Consider the following 21,661-nt stretch of genomic DNA (forward strand, 5'->3'; position numbering starts at 1 on the left):
ATTCTGAACTACTTCACGCGCCATTGTTTATCCTTATCAAATCGTAGTGCCTCATTTATGTTCAGTTTCCAAGAGACTGCAATATTGTTGATGCGAGTGAGCAGTAACATGAATGACATTATTGCATCGTGTGGCTCATGTTATTGTTACAAGCAAAGTAACCAAACCGTCCACCTTCCGACAGCTAGTTGATCTCAGAACAGTTACTGCTGTAGTCAGGCAGTAGTCCCCCAGTGCGTCCGTGGTGGAGTCAGTGCGTGTGTGGGCGAGTGGTACAGTGTGGTGGAGAGTGGACAGGACTGTGTGGCCCTAGTGTGGCTATAGTGTGGGCCTAGTGTGGCCCGAGTGTGGGCGTGGACTACACGCTGCGGTAGCTAGCGAGCGCCCAGTCGGACGTCCCTGTAGCGTCTCGTGACTCGTGATATCTTATGAATATCCGCGTAATGTAACGTCGGCATACACTCCGCAGCGCTGTCGCTGAGACGAGTACAACCGTCTAGTTTAGAATACGTAGGCCGCGGCCTCCTCATGTATTGTACTTCAAGTTCCAGCATCTATAATATTACTAGTACGCATTACCTACGCAATATCGTTTGAAAAGTAGCTAGAGATTGAAGTATGGAAGCCTGCCTTATCTATCATATTTTAGTGAATATACATTAAAGGAAAAAAACCAAAAAAATGTAAATACAATATGTCCGTGAGTGCAGTACAGCGGGACAGTGGCGTGTGGCTGTATTGCAGCTCTGGCGGCGGCTTGTACTAATAATATTATACCGAGTCCTGTACAAATATACTAGGATCATGTCCACGACGATGAGTTTCTCCATTGTCCGGCAGACAGGCCGAGCGCTGGCTCGCCGTCACCCAGTGCCAGTGCCACAGTATCATGGATAGAGTTCGCCAGGTATGTAAGCTGGTGGCGTGGCTCCATGGCCAGACATCCGCCGACATGACAGGCAGCAAGCGTGGGAAACAAACTATTGCTATAGAAAATGAAAAGTAGCTACAAAGTGAATATATTTGTAACATAGTGAGTTAATGTATTCCAGAAGGAATGATATATTTATTGACGACTCTCCGCTCGCGAGTTGCCGCGGCACTCCGGGTCGAGATCACAAACTGTTTAATGAACTCTGAGGTATATTTATGTATGTATTGTAGTCGGACGACAGGCCGAGACGGCGCGGACTAAGGTATTGACGTGCCAGTTGACGAGGACTGTTGTTCATGAATCAAGAGTTGGCTTGTATAAGCCGACACGTGCGTCGACACGTGTGTGAGCCTCGCCTCCTAGTGACGCGATCATATTTATTATATTTATTGATCTATTGACTGTTATGTTTTCATTTGTTAGTCAAACTCGTAGAATCATGTGAGAGGTATGGTTAACTTGTTACATTGTGCAGTACAAACGTATGTCGAGTTAGTATAAGGTAGGTTACAGGCTCGCGTAGCGCGGGCGGTGTCGGGAGCGCATCGACTGTGATTAACTCGTACTCGTAGATAATAAATACATAGATAGCTGATATATTTTCCTACCGTTTAGTTTCTGTGATTAAATTGTAGTACTTACAGATGTTATTAATATGTGAAATTATCAGCTCGGCGTAGAGGCCGCAAGGTACTGTGCACATCAGATCACAATACGCGTTGAACTATTATTTATATACCGGTGACAAGAGCTGCCCAGTGACACGGCTTTTTGTGATATTCTGACGACTGTATTTCTTACAATAGTGTACTGCCGAAACGGAGTAGCAATAACTATTATAATATATGCTGATATGTAATGTGTAACAAGCAATGTAAACGTATTGTTACAATCTGTGCAGCGCGCGGTATTTGCCTGCTACGACTCCAGTACACTAGATTGGTATCATTTATAAAAAGTAATTCGCAATTAATTCCTTACACCTTTGTTTTTGTTTATGAATACTTTAAATTATGAAGTAAGGCCGTATGGTTTTATTATTGTCAGATTTAATTAATGTTTAGTACATTTTGTTGATACTTCTGCAGCATTGTGTGGGCGTGTCTCGCACGTTTAGTTAATTATACAATGTGTTCCTATACAGTATGTTATTGTTTCGTTTGTCGTTAAGTTTGTCGCGACTACGTGTGCCTGTCGCAGTCTCACTCCGCGTTCGACTCCCTGGCCACTATTACTACGGTACCGTGTTGTTGACTCTAGTGTAATCGAGTGCTTTACCTAGCAATAATTTGTTAACGTTAGTTTAATGCACCGGCCACGACATATCGTAGTTTGTTTATGTTAGGTGGGTAGACCCGCGGCGATAGTGCCGTGCGAGCCGCGGGTCGTATGTGGCTTGTTCTAATTGTGTTCTATGTAATTGTTGCTGACTGTAGTAGCAAGTAGGAGTGGTGACTGTCCGAGCGCTCGAGCGATGTCCCAGCACTAGATCGTCATGCTCACTATATGTCTCCGCGGGACGCTCGCCCGCTCGGCCGCGCCTTGCAATACGTGCAGCGACATGTTACAGCAACGTGTACTGCAGCTCCGGAGAGTAACGTGCGACCTTGATACTAGCTAGTTTTGTTGCCACATGGTTGGTTCGCATATTACTCTTTGTGTGTGTGCACTACTTGTTGAAACTTGATACATTTTGTATTATTTATATTGCAATTATTTAATTAGACGATCGAGTTCGGCCGCCATCTTGTATACAAGTATATAACATAACGATAACGCCAATGTTTTGATAAAAAAGTTAAAATAAATAAAATAAGAATAAATAAAAAAATATATTACATAACGAGTGAACTAAACGATGTACGAAATTAGGTTAAAATAATATATGTCCGGTGCGACCAGTCGCTCGTATTTGTATGAGTAGTAAGGTTGACGGTCGCGTGGCTACGCAAGTATGCATTTATGGAGCAGGCCGCGGTGGCTGGTGCGAGCGACTGGCCGCGGCTGTAGCGTAGACTTGTTTGTATATCTGTGTATGTAAGTACGTAGCATAATGTTAGTGTAATCCATTGTACATAGCGTCGCGGACGACACACATGTACATACACGCCTGTATATACCATGTAAATACACTCGAGATATATATTTAATATTAATATAAATTTGATTTAAAGAACGTTTTAAAAATAAATTAATAAAAAACACAAAAAAATAAATAAAGACATACAGTGAGTATGAAGTGGAAAAAGCGATTTTGTCTTTTATTTACTGTCCCCTCAGTAATTAGTAAGAACCTTTCACTTATCTACTTTCAGCCTGTCCAAAGGACAATTTCTGAACTACGAGCTTGCACGAAGCGGAAGTATGTACTTGTATGTGCCTACCTACATTAGGACGCCAATGAACTTTTATACATTTTGCTTGAGTCTGAAGCAACGAGTGACTTGACTTGGAAAGTATTGGTGGGTGGGTGGGTACCTGGGTGTTTACTCTTCAAACCAATCTCAATATCAATTCAGTTTCAGTCCAATAAATTCTCAATAATTTATTCAATATCTAAACTATATAACCCCAGTCGTAGGTGTTATAAAAAACATTCAGATACAATTTAGTTCACTCAATATCCACGCAATGCGCCTGCAATGGGCGCTAGTTTTGCAACCCAAGAGTACGAAACAAAATCAATGTCGATGGACCGGAATTGGATTCAAGAGTAAGTCCCCTGTACGGGTGCTGCAGTGGCTAGGTAATTGGCTGTACCATGAAGTGCCGCGGATTTAAAACAACTGCTCTCTACAATATGGTGGTGGGAATCGTTAGCAGAATTGACTATAATTATTATAGACTAGCTTCTGCCAGCGGCTTCGTCCGCGTTCCCGTGGGATAAAAAATCTGTCACCCAAGTAGCTCATACCCTGTCTGTATACCAAATTTTATCAAAATCCGTTCAGTAATTTCAGCGTGACTGACGGACAAACAAACGCAATTTATGTTGAAAGTCCCATATAATAGGTGGTGAGCCTATTGCCATATATTATACCGGGCACATATCCAGACTCCGTGCTACCATACCGAAAAACGGAAAAAAGCCCAGTATTAATAGTTCGCCCGACCCGGGAATCGAACTCGATACCCCTTGCCCAGCAGTTGCACTTGCAACCACTCGGCCAACGAGGCAGCAGTGGTGTCATCGTACAATAGTCGACGTGAAATATTTACATCGGTAGTTAATAATTTAATTAGTCTCTAGCAGGTAATCCAGGGTATCCTGTACCACTCCAGTGTGTATGTAAATATTTATTGGGCGATCGGCACTGGCCTAACAAAATGCTTTGCTGTAAGACTGCGGCAGCGTGCTACACATTGTGACGCCCCCGTACTCGTAGCAGCGCTACGCCGCGTAGCGTCTCCTTATTGTCTACGCCGCACCGCGCGCCGTAGCCGTAGCCAGCCGAATCAGGAATCTACTACACATACAACTACATTGTTGTGGGCGGAAAGTGTAGTTAATTTGAAAGTTTAATAAAAACAAAACTAATTTATCACGTAAACGGGACATCGTTGTTCTCATTTCAGGTTCTATCACGATTCAATATTTCTAGAAACAAAATGCGCTGTATCTCATCGTGAAGGTTTTACTAAAGGTATCACTCCGGTAAGTATGGCTCGCCCACACTTACAGATTGTATCAAATTAACTATACAATATAAAGAGACGTGTGGACAACAATAAGACAAGCCAAGAGCGGGCGGTCGCCGGGCGCGGGTCATAAGTTCAGCCACCCTCTCGCACTCGCTCGGAGGTCGGAGGCGCGTCCTGTATAATGTAAGAATTTTAATAGATAAGCTTAAAAATAGAAGTGAAGGAATGGCAACTGAGTATTTATTATGTTCTGCTCTATTTCGTTCGTTGCGGGTTCAAAGACCAAGTGGTGCAGGTCACTGGGACGCGCTGGACTTCATTGTTTCGGTGTTTTCATAATTGATGGTCTTTGCTACACATCCGGGATTACAGGAGTTTCAGTGGTTGGGTAAAAGTATGGGGGCCTTGTGCCAAACAAAATATCCAATGTTAGATAATATTTACTTTGATAATTGATTGACCCGAGAAGGATGGATCTCGAAGTCTCGTAGTCAGCATCCACCGCGTTCATTCACTTAACGCGAGTGTGTTGCAGTCGTTGTCGATGTAACGTTACCTGACTGTGGCCGGTGGGTGTATGCAGCTCTACCAAGGATAATCGTTATTCATGTCTTTTTTACACAGTTTAGTCTACCTAAACTCACTTTTCGTAAATTCTACATTCATACAATATGCCCGAGTTGTCAATATACAGATGTAATGTGACTGAAATCAGTATTTTACAGTACGACCTTTAGTAACATCGACTTGTTTGGATGATTACTGCGGTAGCTAGCAATTTGTAACTGGACACTTTGATGGTGTAAACTGTGGTCACAATGTAGTGGGTATGTGTAGAAGTACCTACCTACTATATAACGTGGGTTGGTACGTATCTCCACCTTGTAGAAACAATGAACTTAACATTTGTAATCCAACTGTTAGCAAGTTATAATAGGTTGGTATCAGCCAAGTCATCTGATTGATGAGTCCAAACGCAACGGGAAGCCTCACACAGCGACGCACTGAAAACGAACAACGTTAAAAAAGTGAACGAGATACTAGGGACACTCAACGCAACCACACTACAACACTCACTTACTTAGCTACTCACCTTTATCACAAAGGAATAAGGCTGAAAATCGATTGTGTTACGTTTTTAAGCAATCTTCGACATAAGAGGGTAGTTTAAAAACGCATGCGCGAGACGGCGTAAACACTGTCGTGTCATCAGTCGTACGGCTGTTGCCGGCGCGCGCGGACGTTGCGCGCCTTTATAAATAGTGAAAGACGCGACGCGTGTGTTGTGGTGAATTGTTTCAATCGCATTTATTAAGACGTTTGTGCACAAATAAGGAAAGAACTTGGGAGTGATTTGTACGGTGAGTAGCAGTAGAATATTTCAATAGAAACTGGATCGTTGCGTCGCGCGTCGCCAGTATGAGGTTGTGACCCGGTTTTTGAAATAAAAATAAATTTCCATTTTTTTGCCTCGCCACGTGAGAGGGGAGTCGACGTGCAGCCTGGACCCTTCCAGTGCGTCTGACCGCCAGCCGAAGGTGGATTTATTTAGATTTACGTAACAATAGGTTCGGCAGCGACCGAGGACGGCGCGTGCCGGCAGTGCGGCACCATGGCTACACGGTTTATTTTCGCAACGTGAACAAAGGGTTAAGGCTTTTTAATACATAATGTTCTTCATGGATATGCGACACATATTCGAATATTCCACTTTATGTTTATAAAGACTATGGGACTAAATAATTAAGTGTTACTTTGTGTTGTTGTTTCTATCCAGAAATTAGGTGGGTAGGTAATAAGTAAATAGCTGTAGTTCCATCATTGAATCTTGGATTCGATTCGAAGTTGCGTTGATTGCTCATTACAACCAGCTTATATAGTAGGTAGGTAATGCATTTGGATATTTTGTCTTGGAAATAATAAACTTGTTTATGTATTTTGTCAACATTCTGCTCACCTACTTACCACCACGTATGTCTAGATTGATACCTTCAGTTAGCATCTCTACGCCCAAATACTTCGCTGTCGTGCATACATCTGCTGCATCACGCTGCACATTTATTATTATCAATTACCATATTTATGTTATAAGGTTTCCAGGAGGGCATCGTCCCTCCGTCCGTCGAATCACTTACCCATTTATCTGCTGTTCTACCTAAATAGATGGAAGATCATGATTTCTATTTCATATTTTACAATAGTACAAAATCATAGTAATGTGAAAACATTACAACAAATTGGCTCATTGCTACACAAACCGATCGTATTTAGAGAGCACGGACCTCGGAGCTTAGAGTTGAGATTTGAGATAACACAAATTGATTCAGTCACAGTTTCTGAAGAAAGCCAGTACAGATACATAGCTAGCTACAGACAACTTCAAACTATGACTGAGTTCATATACACCCTGCCAGACACGTACATATGTATGTATATAGAGACATACGTTACGTGTAGAGAACCATTCATGCGGCACGGAGGTACTTATTGTAACCGCGCTTCATTCACGTTTGTAGTAATTCTGTGCGGGCAGGTGGTACTGGGACACTGTTACATATTGCCATATTGGAGCGTATGTACTGCAACATGGAAGATATTTTAGTGTATACGCAACGCAATTTAGTAGTCTCTGATAGGGTCCATACTTTAAAAAAAATATTAATTTCTATTGAAAATGGTTTAAAAAAAACTTAACTACCTACACTAAAAATGACAGCCGCTAAGCGAGTCCGATTGGTGGCACGTCACTCACGTCGGTAGTTACGAAAACTTCAGAGTTAGACTCTCTCCTGGCTATATACAGTAGCTCATAATTAACATATAGGATCTATGAAACTGCAACCCATGTACCGTCTTGTAACAGGTAATAACTAAAACGATTGTTTTATGGCGAGAAGTCAAAGACAAGGAATGAATGGAAGGTTGAACTCGGACAAAGCTATCGCATCGAGCTCGAGATCAAATAATATGGAGTAAATGTTGGCAGAGAGCAGCCATGCGGACGGACAGGCGGACAGGAGGACAGGAGGACAGGAGGACAGGAGGACAGGCCGCTGCCGACCCCACGCTCGTAATAATAGAAATTGTACAGACGACTGGAATAACGGAACCGTTGGCTTCCAATACCTCACTACAGTAATCAATAGTTTAGACGCGGACGTACAGATTCAGTATTACATACCTAAGAACTTTCTAAGTATGAATTTACAAATTAAAATACATCATTTCTTGATGACAACGAAACCTTGAAAGCCTCTTAGCTCTTTGCTGACTAGTAGTAGTAGTAGTAGTTGGCGTTCTCTTTTCATCGAACGACTGAAACCACCGAGCTATTCAAGAGATGGGAACCGTGAGTTGAGCAGGTAGTCTTGTCGCAAGTTTTCTATGTTATTAAGGTCATTGAACATTAGACCAGAGAGTGAGGCGTTATAGAACCTCGCAAATATAAACCCCGACCATCAAGGCTTTCTATCCTGAGCGGTAACAATATTACTGAGTAAGTTAAGCTTGTCTCGTAGAACATAATATTTTCATTGAGTAATATGATTGAAGCGTCTCGCATCATTTCGCTGAATAATGTAATCGCAGTTAGTTGTCGACTTTGTTTGATAACTTTATCGCGATTAGCAATAACTTCGTCAAGTCATTAGCCAGGAGTTGGATCTCCCGCGACATCAGCGCGTAACTCACGTGTAACTTGGCTGTAACTTGGATATAAGTTGGATGATTTAATTAAATAAATGTGAGTTTGTGTCGGCGCCCGGCGCCCGGCGCTCGCAGCGGCTCAGTGGCTTAGGGCTCCAACTATTTAGCGTTGATAGCGAGATGGATGTCGGCCCCGCTGCGATCCACTCAGGTTTGGACGCTCGCGTTCGTGTTAACTTTAATAACGTTTTGTTTCGATAAAAGAAGTTGTAGAACTTGCATTATTTACTTACAGTTATAATAATTCATTCTTTGATTCAGTTATACTCTCATTTGTGCGAGTCGTGTGTGACTGTCGATAATATTGCAACTATGTATATTAATTACCTCTTCGAGTTTCCAGTTATGACTTGTACAGCACATTGGTGTTTACATACTCATCTAGATAAAAGGTAAACAAACATGAAAATGGTAACAAAACGTTTATAAAACATATCAATCGAAGTATCACTCGATTATTACATTCATTACCTGTTAAAACATATATCTTTACATATCTTCGTAATATCAGTTTCAATTTGTATAAGAGCGGGGTTCAATCATGTGAAGTGTCGTCAGATTGTTATCACACTACATTTTGTCGTCAAATTGTTTAATAATTGCGGATGTGGCGACACCTTTCGTGTGTCACGTCACTTCCGTGTCCGACACATGGTTTTGGAAATTACCTGTTTTATGAGTTTACCTTGTTTTTAATTAAAACGATATGTGAAGATGGTATCTAATCGAATTACGTTTGATATATGCCACGAACACACGTATTTTCAAGGACATCATGATGTCCTATGCAATCCTATAACTAAGTCTTTGTCGAGTTTTCGAATCAAGATCGTAGAAATCGAGAAGTCGTCAGCGAGATCGCGAGTCCGGTCTCGTGTTTTAATCTGAAGTCATACAAAGTACTTCGAATTTCCGGAATTCTCAGTCAGAGCACGGAGAATGCTGTTATCCTTGGTAGATAGTAATAGTTACTATTATATTGCATTCATTCGGAGATTAAAAGACGTGAGTGAATGATACTATGTAGCTAGTAGGTAACCTGCAGCCACGGCCATGTATTTAAAAAAGAAATAGGAAGAAAAATAATGACACATAATGATATACCTTTCGATGTAATAAGTCAATTAAAACCACATCGGCAGCGGCCGAGGCGTGGACGTCAACAAACAAATGAACGCTGAGCGGCCGACTCAGATAATTGGTCGAGGAGTCCGTCATGATTAGTTCCGCGAGAGGAGCCGCGGGACAAATCAATACAAGTTTCGGCAACTCGAGTCCATCGCCACCACGACTACCAAACTATTACAACATGTAGGGACAATGTTGTCTGTATGTTGTCCTGTTTCTATATCACCTCATTTAGATGTATGTCTGTTACTCAACCACGGTTAAACAGATGTATGGGTCGGGACAATATTGCACAAAGTCTTGAAAATGTATCTCAATTCATAGGGGGACGATTCGCACGTCGCCACGGCGTCGCGCAGCCCTACTAGTAGAGCTTTTCTCAGTATGTTTGCGTTAGTAAACCGATATTTTTAGTTAATCTAATATACCCCATGATTGTTATTGTACCTTATTGTGAAAAGTGGATGTACATTGTTTAGTGGCATTACGCGCCATAATGTGCACCTCTGCCTACCCCTTCGGGGATTAAAGGCGTGACGATATGTATGTATGTAATGAATTAAAAAATATACAGCGATGCATCAGCATCGCTGTATATTTACACAGTAATCTGTGTGAATTTAAATTATGAATACTATTCATTCCCATAGTATTGTTTAGTCAGTGTGGAGGTGGATCAAAGGATCACTTCAAATAAATAGTTTTACAGCTTCCATGTTGGATCGTTACAGTAAGGTCAAATTCTTTTGTCACAACTAAAATATTATAACTTCTATGTTACTTTCTTCTATCCTTGTCTCTACTACATTGGTTGGTATTGAGTCTTTGTCATATTCTGCCTAATTTCTATAATGCCGGGCTATCAATTAATTTCACAAGTTTCAGGAAAATTCCCACGAAAGACAATAAACTTATCACTAAACAGTCAGTGCTATCAGCTAATGTTATTACAATTATGTAACTCGTAATAATACATTATTATAACACCTTGTATTATGTACAAACAGTAACACAAATATATTAGGATTGTGGTCGGTCACGTGGTAGATGGACATTGTAAGTGCGCGGTAATTATACAAAACTTATCGAAGGGAAACACTCGTGCGCATATTTGGCTAATTATAGGTTAGTTATACCAAACATGTTTACTGTAAATTGTTGAGTATTTGTGTACGATATATTTTGGTATATTTACCTGGTATTTCCTCTTCACACTATGCGGAGGAAGATTATCAATTTATTCGTATTTATGTAAACATATGTACCTTTGTTTATGTAAATACCGATATATGTACCTACTACTTACTGTGTTGTTCACAACTCCACTTTCACCTTAATGACTGAAAGATATTTTATTTGAGAAACAAACGCATATCTTACAGAATAATGTCATAAGTACCACTTGTATTGTTAATGTTATAAGTGTTGTGGGATTCCAACAACTGGTCCACCTCTGACTGCCTGCCGAACACGTGCTCGCCTGGTTTTCCCTATAGTTAAATTAATATAGCTTACTTCAATTCAGTCTTATAGCTATCTTGTTGATGTATTATTCATTCATTGGCTTTTTCACACATTGAAATAAGCAAACTTGTTAGTGAATATTTTATGTAGGTTTTTTATACTTAGTAGGTGTCATTGTTTGACAACTATCTTGCCTGATGGCTGTGCGATGATGTAGTCTACCTATGATAAAGACTTGAACATATCCTGGTTGTACCATTGTAGAAATGCCGAACTGGAAAGGAGTTCCACTCCTTAGCGTTTCACATAAGTAAACCAGGGGAGATGACCAGGTGAAGTGAGAAAACTCGTGCGAGTGGGAGGAACATTTACCATAAGACCATATAACGGTGACCACTGCTTTCCGTTCGTTTCAATGAAATTCACCAATTAGTTTTGTAATTAGTTCCATAAAATAGACGCGGATAACTGGAAGGAAATTATATTGTTACCCAAAATGTATACAGAGGGCAGTGTTTGCAGGTGACTGGCGAGGATAGGTATAGTGTACTGTGTGCGATCTTATACAGCCTATACACGTAGGCACGTACAATAGGTTGAGGACATTATAAATATAGTCTTACTATCTATTTGGGTTTTTTCAAATTCAAATTACGTGTAGAGTCTGGAATTTGCTTGATGTATGGTAACTTTTACTTAAACCTCTAACATAACTAGTGACAATAGAGGCTACATTATGTATAGCATCAGTTCTGAATCCATTGTTATTAGAAGTTATTCATATTATGACTGAATGTGAAATTATTGCAGGAATAATCCCTTGAAAATGAATACAATGAGATTAAGTTTGTTACTGATGTCCCCCTGTGAGGACACAGCACATGTCTACTGTCTAGTCTACCAGCGGTCACTCATGACACGTGCTGAGTAAGTGAGTGCCTGCCGGAGGTGAATGCGACACGGAAGTGGCTCCACTTCGTCGGCTCGTTACAAGAGCCGCACAAAGACTTTCACTTCCTGGAGCAGAGTTCAAGGCGAACGCTTTATGTCAACCTGTGTTCACGTATAATTGTAAGGAATTTAACAATAAACTATCGTTTTGTAGCGATTCGTTGTTATTGACACACTCAATGGAACACTCCAAACTCCAACTGCTACCTTTATTCACTGCTGGCTCCAATGTAAAGCTTTGCTACAATACATTTTCTATGGAAATGTGAATATACTTGACAACTGAAATAATGATAGAAATACAACGTCTTTCTTAGTTACTATTTATAATTTTAAAACTATTATTATCAGAAAAAAATGTCTCAAAAATATAAGAAGTAATAGACTGTCCATGTTCACACAGAGTGTATGCGCGAGGTGTGCTGTACTCTTTCGGAGGAAGATTGTGTGGGGCAGGTCGCGTGATAGTGATAACACTTTGAGCGACTCTAGTGATCGGCGACTCGTTAAGACAACATTACATTTGCGTTGATAGTGAAGTGTCGTCTGATGTTACTTATGATAAGTAGAGTGTAAATGTAAAGTAAGCGGTTTTGGATAAAATTCCTGGATATTTGCACAATCTCTAGAACTGTGGCCGGTGTATGGCAATAAGCTCACTGTCCACCATTACACATGGGACTCGTAACACAGCTGGTGGGAACTGGGTGTTGCATTGTACAATATGTTCCTCTGTCCAGCCTGATACTTATATATTGAAATAAACATTTTATATTTTATTGTCGTACGGATTAAATAGTCTTCTACTTATTTGTCTATTACTTGTCATATACGTGCATCTCGTGCGACTAGTCGCGGGTTTGTTGTCCGACTCGAGTAAGCTCTACGATTGGACGATATTTATTGGCCAGGACGGCGAGTCTGCACAACTTTTGTTTTATATCTAACTAACGTAGCATTTCTATAGCAGAGAGAGGACAATGTGTTCCGAGTTATTTGACAGATTTATTTTATTATTTCTAAATGCAGTGGAAGTAGTGTTATTGTATGCTTACTATGTACTTATATACCGCGTTATAATGAACAAATAAATGAAATGTATATTACATAATTACACTTATGGCCTATACCTATACACAATTAATTGAAGCTGTACCTGTATGCAGGTAGCTACGTGACGGGATAAACGTTACATTCATATAATTAAGGATAAATTATGTGATTACTTACTTTTGCTCGAAATTACGTCGCAGTTTTACCGCAGTATTAACACAATACTCATTATATGTGTGTATATGTACTTATATATGTGTCATCCTCACCTATGGCGCTCAAACTTGGTCTTTGACACAACATCAGAAGTCCAAACTCAAGGTTTGCCAGCGGGCCATGGAGCGCAGTATCTTAGGAGTTCGACTGTCGGACAGAATGAGAAACACCACGCTGCGCTCCACGACTGAAATCATCGACGTTGGTCATAAAGCCGCCAGCTTGAAGTGGAACTGGGCTGGTCACGTCTGCCGCATGTCGGACGAGCGGTGGGCACGACTCTACTGACTGGAGCTCGCTCAACATCCACAAATATTGATGTGTAAACGTGCTTGTTGTAGCTTTTCTCGAGACCGTTTTGCTGAACACAGTCCATTGGTGTCATTATATGGAGAGTTAGCATTCAACACACATACATATCGCGTCATCGACTACAGGCGACTGCCAGTGACGTCACAGCTTCCTTGACATTCACCGCGTAATAAAGGATTAGTTTAGTTCACAAACTGCACAGCAGAGGCGCTGGTGTGCGTCACGCGAGGAATCTGCTCCATCGTTTGGTTATCATTATAACAAGTAATTGTGCGGCCGACCACATTGGTGCGGTAAAAGCTGCTTAACAATTATTTCACAAGGATATTGGCTTCCCACGAGCTCAGTGACTAGTTGTAATATCCGCGCGGCAGGCGGCGCGCTGCCTGGCAACCGTGGATTACCTACCGCTTTGTTTCAAACTTAATCATTCACAATAATTATTACATTTTATTGCAGAAAACTGCGTCACGGGAAAATATTTATAAGATGAATATACCCGACCGACGCAGTCACTACTAGGATACTAGTAAGTATATTAATCATGTAAATATGTATAAATATTTTAATATACTACTTGTTTATTTACTTGTGATATAAAAATTATGGTAGTGAGATGATGGTAGTGATAAGACAAAACATATAATATTAGGCATCAGATAATTCATACATCTGCTTTAACAACAGTTCCTCGCTTGTAGTGTATCCGTGAAACTTTCATATTCATATTCATTGCGTTTCGGACACTTGTTGTAGTTATACTCACACACAGATTAAACATTATGGCTCTGAATTAATTCTTAAACATGTACCGTAATTACTTTGTCTTGCTTCATCAGATACATAAAATGTTTGAACCATTAGTTGCGCTACCCTACACATGCACAATGCACATATCGAGGTGGTGACATAACTTCAGCAAACAGTACTTCTTGGCTTCAAATCCGAAATATTCAGTCAGTCCATGTATCCTAGGTATGAAACGAGAGAGCACATTCGGCGCTGTGATTCATTGGTTTATTAGGCGCGTTCTCGTTTCGATCTCGTGAAACGTAAAACAAACTCGTACTAAGGTTCCTGATATATGCAATTCAGTTGCAGTTGGTAACTAATGACATAACTGTGTGAGTAAACTCAGAGCCAACGGCCCACGTTTGTGTCCTCCGGGGAGTAGCAGGTACATATGTTATTGTTTATTTACCAGTAACTAATATTGGTGTCAAACAGTGAGGTACGCGGGGCCGGGCGACCTCAGCTATGGTCAAGTGTGGTCAATGAGTCCTCGGGGAAACACCAGCGCCACGTGCTGGGAAAATATTGGGGGGGGGGGGGAGATGACTACACATGGATACAAGGTGGTATCTGTTGTGTTAGGTCCAAATATAACGGTTCAAACTATTCATTCATACGGTATGATGATGAATTTTAATCACATTTAATATTGTAAATGCGAAAGTTTATTTGTTTGGCTGTTTGCCTGTCAATAATGCTGAAACTACTGAACGGATGTTAATGAAATTTGTGATACAAACAGGGTATTAGTTGACTTGGGTGATAGGATACTTTTTATCCCTCGGGAACGTGGACAAAGCTCTTAGTAGAAGTTAGTCATTTTCATAAGGTATAATTACTATTGGAATATATTAAAGCAGGAGAAATTGGCTATTATTAAGATACGAGAGATCTTTAAGGATAAGGAAGGAAACATTTCTCTGACAATTATTTATACTTTGTAGTTGAGTGTGTCTCATTTATGAATGTTTGTTCTGCTGATTCACATAACTGCAATAAATTTTGTTTTGATGAAATTTTGATGTGTCATGGAAAAATGTTAAAATATGAGGAGAATTTTATTTATTTACTTTCTTTATTAATTATTATGTTATCGGCTTACGTAATTGTTTGACGAAGAACTCCTGAGTAAGCCGATAACATAACAATTAATTTAGTATGTCTCACAAAAGTTACAATAAAATTATATTTTTTTTCTAGTACGAAATAAGTATCTACTATATCGCCTTAGTTCAGTTCAAATACCTATCGACTAGTATTACCTACCTATAATACGATATAACCAGTATTTCTCAATGCCAGCTGTGTACGACTCGGAGTGTGAACCTGATACCTACAGCCACTGACCTCATCGACAACACGATCTTACAATCAGTCACGAAGCGACTCAATTGCCAGCTGATTAAGGAAAATCAATCTAATCACTTTACATAACTACCTATTTATTATAACTATTGTTGTACAGACTAGTATAATCCTTATCTCTCGTGTTAATAAGGTTGCTTTTTGTGTATCTGTTATTATTGCGATACGTTTGTAGATTTCAACGTGAGATTGATATTAATGTTGTGATGATCCGCACAACCAGTACATACTTAGATATAAATAACTATGTATAAGTATATTTGTCTGTCAGTCAGTTTGTCTGTAAATATGCTATCATACTCGGGACTGAGCTAAACTTTCAAGCTTCAAGTTTATAAAATAAACAGTAAAGAATCTAAACTCTATAAAATTCTAAATGCAATTAGTTACGCCGCGACGGCGCCACTGTCGCTTATTTCCACCACACTGTATTCCACACATTTTCATTTAGATGAAAGAGTAAAAGGCGGTGAAATAAAACCGCACCGTCACGTGACACGCCATTCACTCTGTGCTGAGGGGAGCCGCGTGCAAATGGCGACGAAAATTGACTTCCCTCAGCACTTCGCGCACAATGAAAGTATTTTCTGCATAATGCATCGGTCGGAGACACACCGGCAGACTGCAGACTTAGCGGCGCGCTGAGAGCACCGCGACTCACCTGTGTACACCGGTATACGTGGTATATGAATAGGGTTACTATCTCTAAACTTTGGAAAACCGGATAAAACGTGTGAAAACCCCGGATTTTAGAGTCCGAAAGCCGGACATGTCAACAAGATCTTTTAAACATATACAATGCAACCGGGACCCATTCTAGTCTTCAATAATTATGTAATGTGGTAATGATATTAAAATGATATCCGACAAATATTCTAAGCCTTGATAGCCTGAAACACAGGTTTAAAAGAACCTAGTTCGGGTAGTCCCTATATTTAAAATTAGAACTGTTTTTTATTTTTATTATTGCCTATATGTATTAGCCTAGATTAACTTAGTTTTTCCGATTGTTATTCTTAAGACCATTTTTTGTTTTTACCTCAACATCTGAGTCATTTTACTTATACATGTGATCTATGTTTTTAATAAATTTTATTTTATTTATTCTAGAAAGCCAGCCGTATGTGCCCTCACTTAGTCTTCATATTTAGAATGGGTCCCGACCGCTTCAATTTTTCGATGACTTTCTTGTTTTCGGGTTTTTTCATTTTCATATGATAAAGAAACGCAGTCGGGTTTTTTAATTTTTTAAATTACCTTTTTTATTTATTTATTCATTATTTTAACAACACAGAATCTGAATATATACTTGGATCGTCTGTTGATAGTGATGTGCGAGCATAGTGCGTGTCTTGCGGGCGGACCAATTTTTTTTATTAATGATTTTTTTAAAACCCGGTCTACAAATGAAACCTTCCTCGGACGCTCCCCGGTTGCCTTCTAAACTAGGACAAATCCGGGGAAACCCGGACGGATGGCAACCCTATATATGAACAGTCACCAATATGTTGCAGCACCGTAACGTATGTACATAGTAATGCGAAATGGAGGAGACGGGGAAACAATTATATAAAGAGGATATTTCGGTGCTTCAAATGCCTGTGTTATAGATAAGCTCAGCTTGCGTGGCTTAATAAACGTTTGGTTAAACTTAGGAAACTTTCTTCTTAAGTCATGTTTACATTCAAAAGTAAATAGTAAAATTTCAGCGATGTTGTAAACACAGGCATTATAATCTAGTAGGTGGCAGATATAAATGAAACGAGTGAATTGATTTACTAAACTAATTTAATAATACTGACAACAAACTCTTGCAGATTACTAGCTTATACTTAGTGTTAGGTACACGTGGGTTATTGTAATGTAAAGTTTATGGCACTAATGTTATGTACTAAGTTAGGTAACAGTTAGTAAGTAGGTGTAGCACACAATTATAATATTACTCGAGAGATTTCTGCTTTCCTTTGTCGAGACTCGATAGTATCATTTATCACTTTATATAATAATATTGGCAGAAAGTGCTTGTATTCCTCTCGATGGTACGTATATGTGAATGATTTGTATAAATTAGAATGTCAGTGGAGGAACCTACTCGTATTATTAGTATAGTAGTCAGTGGCCACTCAAGGATGAATACAAGCTACAGAAATACTAAGTTGTAGGAAATTATTGACATAATTACAATAACCTGATTGTTTACTTGGCTATCAACAGGTCCATCGTGTACTTTACTTAGCTACTTAAATCTATAACATTGAATAAAAAATGGAATGATGCAAAGAAATGATCCAAGGTTACATTTGTATTAACTATTTAGTGAATTGTGTGTAACCGTTCCATGTGCGGGTAGCGTGTGAACTTTCCTGTTCCTATTCAATCTGTGAGCACCACTTGACTGTGACTAACTCAGCCGGAGAGTAGGTTCGCACCTACTCGCTATGTAACGCGAATGTTTTGATGTGCACGTAAACAAGTTTAGTTGTATTCGTGAGTACCTGTGTTGTGGACCAAGGTAACATCGTGACGTCACGCCCGCGGCTCGGAGGAGCAGCACTACCGCCACTACCGCCACTACCGCCACTACCGCCACTACCGCCACTACACAACACACTGCTCGTGTGGTTCCGTACACTGTGGCACTCCTCGTGGTCGCTGTGACTCAGTCCTTCTTTACGCACACGTCCCCGACCCTCACTGCAGGTTCCAAGCAAACGCTGGCATCTATCAAGACCCTGTCGTCCACACACTCCTGCCCATCCCTGCTTGTGGTCCCATTGCTAGCTGCACCACCTTCGGTAGAATTATTGATATTCACACAGATCTTGGTATTGATCCTGGAGCCAATATCCACTGTGGCTGGCGTGTCGGCATGTATTACATTGCTGCCTTTTTTGTTCTTCAAAAAGTCTCCGACTGGTGTCGTGGTCGTGTTTGACGAGAGGTCCCCGAAGATCTCCAGCAGTTGTTCCTCGGTGGGCACGTAGTCGGCGGGCATGCTCCGGCAGGTGGCGCTGGCGAGCAGAGTGAGCAGCACGAGCAGGAGCTCCATGTCGGAGCTGGTCGTGTCGGAGCTAGTGCCGCGGGAGTAGCGCGCGCGGTCACGGTCGCGCCTCGACTGTTTACCTCCGCCCGCCGTCTTAGGTTTATAATAAACTTATTTCTTGCATCACGTCTATAGGTATATGTATATCCAATGTTTTGCGAGGGACTGAGGTTTCGACATAAATCACAATATTTTCGCTTATAATTAAATCTCCCGAGTGACATTAATGAGAAATATAGAATTATTTTAATATTTCTATTCTATTCATTTAAGTTTATGGCAGGCTTAGCTTAGTTACGTATACAATGACTAAATATTTTAAGAAGAGATTTAGTTAGTTAACCACATGGGATTCTAATACGTACTTGGTCGCCCTGTAATCTATGATATCCAGCATCTACTGTAAATATAACGTCACAGTACATGTCTACATAACTACCTAATGCAAGACTAGGTATTACATTTCCCAACCTAGGTCTACCTACATCATTTATTATTGGTACACATTGTCGCGGTGGCTCGGACGTTTAAGAAGCCCGCTTCTTATGCATGATAGTGCGGGTTTGAAACCTACCTATGGCAAGTACCAATGTGACTATTTCCGAGTTATAACTATGTACTTTGTAAAATGATTTATACACCACTGACAAACAGCGAAGAAAAATATCGTGAGGAAACTTGGGCTTATAATTTGTAATTATAAGTTTGAAATCGCCAACCCGCATTGAGCAAGCGTGGTGTTTTAATGCTTAAACCTTCTCCGAAAAGAGGCCTTTGGCCAGCAGTGGCCACTAACAGGCTGATGATGTGATGACACACACACACACACACACACACACACACACACACACACACACACACACACACACACACATTACACAGAGGCTGGACGGCTCCCAGTGTTAAACTGTAATTTTTTTATGGAATAGGAGGCAACCGAGCAAAACGAGTCACCTGATGGTAAGCGATCAGCGCCGCCCATGGACACCTGCAACACCAGATTGTAAGGTTATTGCAAAATGTATAGACCAGCCACATGCTCAATGGAATTGGATCACAAAAGCCATCAAAGTTGTGCTGACTCACTGCACTGTCACTGCGTCATCTGAAACCATCTTGACTCATGGTTTGGTTAATTAATATTATTATAACCACAAAATGTACGTAAACACATTTTTTTTACGAAAACAAAATGTGATGCACTTTTCTCGGCAGTAGGTAGAAATTATGAAAATTGACGTCATGTGACATCATCTAGTCCTTTCTTAGTATTTGATATTGAGTATTTGATTTCCTGGAATAAGGTACCCAATGTTTAATGTATTTGTTTCCTTTTTAAGGTTCCGTAGCCAAATGGCAAAAAACGGAATCCTTATAGATTCGTCATGTCTTTCTGTCTGTCTGTCCGTCTGTCCGTCCGTCCGTCCGTTCGTATGTCACAGCCATTTATTTCCGAAACTGTTGGGCCTTTATAGTTGAAACTTTGTAAGATGATGTATTTTGGTAACCGCTATTCGAATTTTGAATAAAAATCAATAAATTTAAAAATTAAAGGGGCACTTCATACATGGAACTGATTAAAAAAAAATTTTTTTCAGCTAACATATTCGTGATGGGTGTCTATGTATAGGTCTTTAAAAAAGACATTAAGATTTCTAAAACCACTTTTCATCAAAATCAATCGTTTGAAAGTTAGACGCTTCCAAAGTGGAAAAATGAGTGTCCCCCCCCTCTAACTTTTAAAATAAGAGAGTGAGAAAACTGAAAAAAATGTATGCTGTAGATTTTAATGGAAACCAACAACGAAAATTAGTTTGAACGAGATATCATTATTAGTTTTTGAGAAATAAAACATTTTCAAAAACCGCAAATATAACTTTGTCGTTCATACAAACACTATGTAAAACCAAGTTATTTTACAACTTTTATATTATGTCATCTACTTGCTGTTACGGAACCCTTCATGAGCGAGTCCGACTCGCACTTGGCCGGTTTTTTTAAAATGTTTCCTGATTTGTTAATGCATTTACCGGGTCTGGGTGTCATACGGTGTATGTGAACTTGTATGTTTGTAAACGCACGATACAGGAGACAATTCTAGTGACTACATGTATAAAAAAAAAATATGTGAATCATAACGAATCGAACCTGTGGCACTTTTATAAAATGTGGTTTGATAGAAGTTTGTCAAAGTAGAATTATCAGTAAGTAGGTACTCGTTACATCCCGGATCCAATTAGGTACATGTTCTACTTGTGCATGGTGGGCACGCGCTGCACTCGTGATGCTGGGGTTATCAGCATCTGAGAGATCGCATCTTCTAGTGAGTGCATCATTTGCCATGCCCCTATTAAATGCTAGGTAAACGAACCTAATTGTGAATCAGATTCGTCTAATGTCAGAAATATTTGTAAATATTTGTTCGTCAGTCATTTCGGTTCAGTTAAAGTCAAAATGTGTTATGGACCTAAGTAGGTAAGGTAATGTCTGACAACATTTCCTCCCACGAAACTACAAACACAAATCCTCGAAAAAAAAAAACAGTTGTGAAGCTCTCTATGTCGGCGTGAAACCGCGACCAGCTACACGAATGGGGTGGAAACTAAAATATAGACACACTTAGAAATTTTTTTTAATGGGACAAGCCCGCCGCATCCTCCCATACCGCTGCAACTCCTGTAAGCCAGGATCTACAGTAGATACAAACATGAAAACACCGGAACACTGAAGTCCGGCGCGTCCCAGGGACATGAATGACTGTCTTGGATCCCGCAACGAAATAAATCAGAAGATATTATTAGAGGAGAAGAAAAAAGAAAACGATAGTTTCCACTTCCCTCGGTGAATTTAATGCAGAAGACAGGATGACTTAAGGCTAAAGGCACAGATGAGACTGTACAACTGGGAGAAGCCCAGTCGCAGGCACCACGGAATTTTTTACTTAAAACTAAAATACTAAATGGGTCCTATGCGTGAGCTGTTATACTTGCTTCCAATAATAGGTATGGCAAAAACGCACATAGGTATGGCAATAACACTTAGGTATACCTAAATCT

At 40.1% G+C, this 21,661-nt stretch overlaps 1 protein-coding gene across 1 annotated transcript in view; it reads left to right on the top strand.

The window, feature by feature from the left end:
• Positions 1-5,735: 5,735 nt before the first annotated feature.
• LOC118277641 (uncharacterized) overlaps positions 5,736-21,661 on the top strand; it is a 230,047-nt gene continuing 214,121 nt past the window's right edge. The window contains exon 1 of the mRNA XM_035596532.2: positions 5,736-5,937. The gene's annotated coding sequence lies outside the window, so the exon portion shown is untranslated. The remainder of the gene's footprint in view (positions 5,938-21,661) is intronic.

This window comes from Spodoptera frugiperda, chromosome 10 (assembly GCF_023101765.2).
Source record: "Spodoptera frugiperda isolate SF20-4 chromosome 10, AGI-APGP_CSIRO_Sfru_2.0, whole genome shotgun sequence".
NCBI lineage: Eukaryota > Metazoa > Arthropoda > Insecta > Lepidoptera > Noctuidae > Spodoptera > Spodoptera frugiperda.